The sequence below is a fragment of the Anoplophora glabripennis genome, unplaced genomic scaffold (assembly GCF_000390285.2).
Source record: "Anoplophora glabripennis isolate ALB-LARVAE unplaced genomic scaffold, Agla_2.0 scaffold86, whole genome shotgun sequence".
NCBI classification, from domain to species: domain Eukaryota; kingdom Metazoa; phylum Arthropoda; class Insecta; order Coleoptera; family Cerambycidae; genus Anoplophora; species Anoplophora glabripennis.
Window position 1 is genome coordinate 1,087,666 of NW_019416242.1, and position 6,027 is coordinate 1,093,692.

General features: G+C 34.6%; 1 non-coding gene across 1 annotated transcript; it reads right to left on the minus strand.

The window, feature by feature from the left end:
- Positions 1-5,694: 5,694 nt before the first annotated feature.
- On the minus strand, positions 5,695-5,766 carry Trnah-gug. Its single transcript has one exon. It is a non-coding gene; the product is annotated as a tRNA-His (tRNA).
- Positions 5,767-6,027: the final 261 nt, after the last annotated feature.

Consider the following 6,027-nt stretch of genomic DNA (forward strand, 5'->3'; position numbering starts at 1 on the left):
TCATTAATTGTATTTTTTCATCATAATTTATTTTTTTTGCATATTTCTCATTTTCTATTATCTTTTTAGTGTTATATGCACATATTCTTGTATTGCTATTTGTTTATTCATCGTATAATTGCGTTTCCTTACCGATTGTAAGTCAAATAAACATTAAAAGAAGAATTATAATTTTTTTATCGAATACCCTGTACGTTTACCGGCCTTGTGTCTAGCAGCGCAACAAACGGATAACAAATAGTACCATCCATTAACGATATCCCCTCATGTATAATAACGGTACAAACTCCATTTCCTCTATTCTTTCGCGGTTAGTTGATTTTTCGTCTCTATTAGCATTTCTGCTTAAATGTGTACGCCTTGTAACAATGGCCGGGTCTATAAAATTGATAAATATACACTGAAAATACACGAAGATATTTTATATAAACGAGACTTGACTGAAGAATTTCTAACAAAGAACAGCGGATATAGCTTGTATTGCCTTGGAAAGTAGCAAGTTAAATAAAAATGTATGAGTAATTTCCTTTAGTAATTAGTTACATATCAAATGGTTATGATTAATTGTAATTGTCCAATAAAAAGCGATTGTGTGTGATACATAAAAGTATTGCATTAGAAAACGAAGTGAAACGATTTTTTGGCAGTGTTAAAATATGCGCAGGCAAAATAATAAACTTCCTCAAAGAACCTTACCCCGAAGCTGACCTCAATGCAGGGTACGGTTTGGGAATTAATTAGAAGTTCTTGGTTTTTAAGAGGAACTTATCAGATTTCGGTTGAGTGCGCTCGAAAAGGGTCAAAGGCTACCGCGCGGGGTCAAACCCTTTTTAAATCGGCCGCCTTTGTAAATCTCTTATTACTTTTTGTCGGCGTATTCCATAAAAGATTTGCACAATAAGCCGGTATTGAATTATATATAACGACGACCACTTCTCCTTTCCTAACCCGGCCCGACAAATAAAGAAAGCGCGCACATCCACCGCCCCGCCAACCCCCCTTTAATAGATGCATGGGCCTCCGATCTATTTGTGCCGTTATTTCATCGGAAAGGGCACGCCGGCGTTCCTTTGACGCAGAATGATTCGATTTCATACGGCGAAATTAGGATAGGAATGGAAAAAGGGAACCTCGGAGGCTGCTCATTCCATTCCCACTCCGCTTGTTTCAGCGCAGACCTTTTCCGTCTGCACTATCAGTATACAGGGTGTACATAAATTAGTGCGAAACCGTGAGCGAGGTGATTCTACGCACGGAAAAACATTGCCTTGAAAATTCACACATTACATTGTGAAATTATTACCAATAGTCCAATCAAAATACACTTGAAGAAAAAAAATTGTTACCTAGACTTTTTTAAGTTAAAATGGTAAAGGGGCTTATAATAAACGAAAAAAAATAAATGCGTGAGCAGGGGCGGCGGAGGGTTGATTTGGGGGGTTGAAAAGTTCTGAAAAATTGTATCATTGGGATTTCTGGCGAAAGTTGTCGTCAAACAATAAAGTATTCAATACAAAAGTTGTAGATCCTGCAAAAATCTACAACTTTTGAAGAGGTCACTTTTTAACATAACCTCAAAATTTCCGAGAAAAATGCGAAAAATAGTTTTTTTTCCGATTTTTCGTTTTTTGTTTCTCTTTTCCGCAAAAATAATTTAATTCTAACGAAATTTGGTGAAAGTATACCTTTTTGTGTCTTAACTAACCACAATTTTTTTTAGGTAAAAATATCAAGAAGTTTCTGAGATATTCATTTTTTCGGCCTGAAACACATTTTTTTCAAAGAAAAATTCTACTTAGGAAAATCATCGTACAGAGTTCTGCCGGTAATCATTTTTTTCGTTTTGACATATACTTTTTGGTGAAATAAAAAAATCTACGATCACAGTTCAGAAACATGCTCAAAAATGCAAAAAAAAAGTAAATAATGACTTGCAACAATGAATTTTTCAGTAATTGTTGATAATTTGTTTAAATTAAAAAACATTCAAAAACTGATTACACCATTCAATTCTACAGAAAAAAATAAACTAGACTGTGTCTCATTGTTTAACCCAAAACTTTATTTTTGTACAGTATTGCAATAAACATCTAAGTCTAATTAGAAATGCACAAATAATGATAAATTATCTCTGAATGATTTGAGATTTCAGTAATACAATACTACAGTATACAGTATTAACTGCAAAATCTACTGTTAACGCGAAATCCGAATCCAGAAATTTTGCAAAATCGTTTTATTTTTTTCTGGTTTTATTTGAAAAATAATTTTAAAATAAATTGCATATTTACATTACCACTTTTGTCGCTCTATCTAATTCAGAACTAAAATTGACTTTAGATTTTGTCATAAAAATAGTAGCGACGTATTTAAAAAAATGTATCCGATGATGGCCCCTCGAAGACGAAACGTCGGGTGGAACAAAATCATTTATGCCTACTTTATTTTTTCTCAAACACTATTACATTTACAAAAAAATCCTCCTACTCTCTTGCAATTTTATTAAAGAAACTGCTGCTCCAAACAAATACTTCGCTGCAACATCAGGAACTGATTTTAAAAACTAATCTAAAGAAATGGAAAATTAATTATCTCATCGAATCGAACTTTTACAAGTGTTTGTGTTGTGAAAGTTTCTACACTCATTTGTAGAGATAACAGAAAGTTCCGGGATAAAACAAGTGTTTTAGGGCGATGCAAGAGGAAAGCGCATCAGAACTTCTGAAGTGCATATAAATCAGAGACGGCTGCATGCTTTCCTGAAATGGCAGACCCTGATAGAAATAAGTTCCGCAAATAAAATTGAGGACTTTTGAGTCAATATTACAACATCGGAAGTTACTTCGATGAAGTTTTATAAATACATGTATGACATGTAAAATCTTGCATGTACAGAATTGAAAGATTGCTATCGTCTTTGTTCCACCACTAGTCCTGGCGTTCGGCAAACGAGTTTTAATCATTATCGCCCCCAGACCCGAATTCTTTATTTACACTCTAGGCCTTAACGCGGAACTTTTTCGTTCAATTATAAATTCCTTTCGGTCTGTTGTTTTTGGTTGTTTCTCCTCTATTTCCCTCTTTGAAGCGGACTCCGATACTGCTTCTTATGAAATTTAATTTTATGTAGAAAACAGTCTTAATGAAAGACAAAGAGTTCTTTGAATATTTATTTTACCCTTAAGTGGGATGGGGCCGAGCGCCAGAGTCTGCTGTATAAATAGTGAGCGGGCAAAGACGGAAAGAATTGAATTAAAAATACGGTTTGGTAATGATTCCGGCTTTATTATATTTAATTTACTTTGAGATCCTTCAGAGGATATTATTAAAAATTCTACGTATTCACTAACATCGTCATTAAGTTATCCCTAATAACTTTAGAGACAAAATTGAAAATTCATGGTCCTGTTTACAAGTTTTTGTGTAACGTGAGGATGATCTGGCGATTCCTTCGAGTATTCTTTGTTTAAAGTCGCTCTCTGCTGTTTAGAATTTGTTGCTGGACAATTATTCCGACTCATGGTCGTAAATTGGAGCCTAAAAGATCAGCTCTAATTAATTTCTTATTGTAGCTTTTTTCTCTTCTATTTTTAGACATGCAAGCTAAATAAGTCATTAGAGGCGAAACGATGAAAAAAAACCCATAAATCCAGAAACTCGTTACCGTAATGTCGTCTTGACCAATTGAATTAGAGCTGATCGCGGAATTACAGGGCAATTCACCATTACGGACTTCTTCGCTGCTATTATTCCGTTTTTTACGTTCTAACCATCAAAGAGGACAGCATATTTTAGTAATTAAAAAGTAACACCTTCGTATATGAGGCTTCGTTGTGAGATAGTGCACTTTCATTTAGACCTGCGCACGCTACAGGATGTCTAGTGTATTCCAGTCTTAGAATCCTGCACGAACAACAATGTAAAAAAATCTTATGACCAGAAATATATGATATAACAATTTGAAATAAGTATAAAAAGTTTGTGGGATATTATCTCTATAATATAGCACGGACTGTATACAACGCATCGATAATGAAAGCACTTGGATGCACTGCGGATGACCGAAGTCGACGTTCAATCACACCCCTTGATGGCTCTGCCAAATTCGTATTATGCCTTTCCCGGGGCGACTTTGATGATTTATGATTGCAACCACCTCGTTGGATAATGTGTTTAGTAGTCACTGAACAATTTCTGAGAGTTCTGAGCTGATTTCCAGAAAATTCGTAACATTAGAGATTTTCTTCATCGGTGTTGCTGTATCAACCGTATTAGTTCTGGCTTGGATGTCTGTTTAATGAAGTTTTCTTATCGGATCGGTGAAAATCTTCTTGACTGAGGCTGTTTGGCTGGTTTGAGCAACATCAGACTTGTACTGCTCTCTCTCTCTGAGTGCTTTTAAAGCATTTTCGTTCTCTATGGGCGACTTCGTGCGTGAAATGGAAACAGGGTTAAATTTCACAGATTTTCACGTTACTCAAAACATCGCCATGGTACCACGTAAACCATACAGTGATTTTATTTATATCGAGAATTCTTACGGACTTAATTCTTCATTTTACGACGTTCAGGAACGTTTCTCGCTGATGATATCACCTGCAATCGGAATACCTTGATGTTAACTTTGCGGTGGATATTAAACACCTTGTAGCTTCGTAATAGCAGCGTTAGCACGTTCAAATAAAGACGTAAAGGAGAATTAAGTACGTCTTTAACATATTCTTGTGAAAACAATGTAAGAAAGAATAAGTTTACCGTCACCCACAGTTTTCATTAGCTTTTGTTGGTGCTCAAACGCAAATAACGTCTGTGCCATTTGTGGAATACCCTGAATAAATAAAACGTTAACTTCTATGATACGATTCAAATGTGACGAACGTAAAATAGAAATATTATTTCAAAATTGATGTTCAGTTTTAATGCGAGTGTTCAAAGACTATACAAACCTATATATGAGCAAATTGGTTCACATGTATTTTATTTTACTGCGTTTTTTACGGTTCGTAATACGATTCGAAAATAAATAATGCACATAATGCGGTCGCGTATTATTATACCACTAATAAAAATTGTCCGTGAAAGAAGACAGGAGGCAATAAAAGTTGTTCTGACATGCATACATGAATAAATATAAATATTTATAAATAACCAGAAACGTACGTCTTTAATAGAGAAATTTACTTCCATAACGAGCAGTAAATACTTATTACTGTGGCAGATTTTAATCGGAAAAATATTTAAATTCATATCGGGTTCGAAAATGAATAACAAATTTATATCCTTGGTAATTGCCGCAGGTATGTCTTTACCAAGAAATGTGGTTACCAAAACTAGTTCCAGAAGCACTTATTATTTATAATATTTAAAGCACATGATAAAATAATCTTCTTTGTCCTTATGTCCCACTCAACGTCATTGACTTTTCTGTCACGCACTATTTTTTTTAATCTCCTCTGAAATAAAAGTCTAAAATGATGTCTAGAGAATGAGAAGGCCACTAATCAGAGATAATTGTTTGTTATGCAGGTGCAGCATTTTGTCGACATTCACTGTACATTAAGATATACCAATTACTGTCATCATGCGCCATTCTAATAACCAAATAATAACTGAAATGATAAAAAATAAGGTTTCTGTCGAGTTTTTTGACAATAGTACTAAAAAAATGTCTCCACCGTGACAATGTTCGCACATTGCCGTGACCAGGATTCGAACCTGGGTTACTACGGCCACAACGTAGGGTCCTAACCACTAGACGATCACGGCTATCGGAGACTCTACTTCTTTTCCAAGTTCTTGTAAATTATTTCAACGTTAATCATTTCATGCTACAGATTTCATGCTCTAGTGGACCATGGCAGCATGACGATTATAAAAGTTGCAAAATTTATTAGGACAAGGCTAGTAATAGCATTTCTTTTTAATAAAAAAAATTGCCCATGGCGAAATAATTAATGATGTAGATGTAAACAATATTTTAAGGAAGAATGCAAAAACGCAACAGAATGAATCAGTTTTGAAGGTATT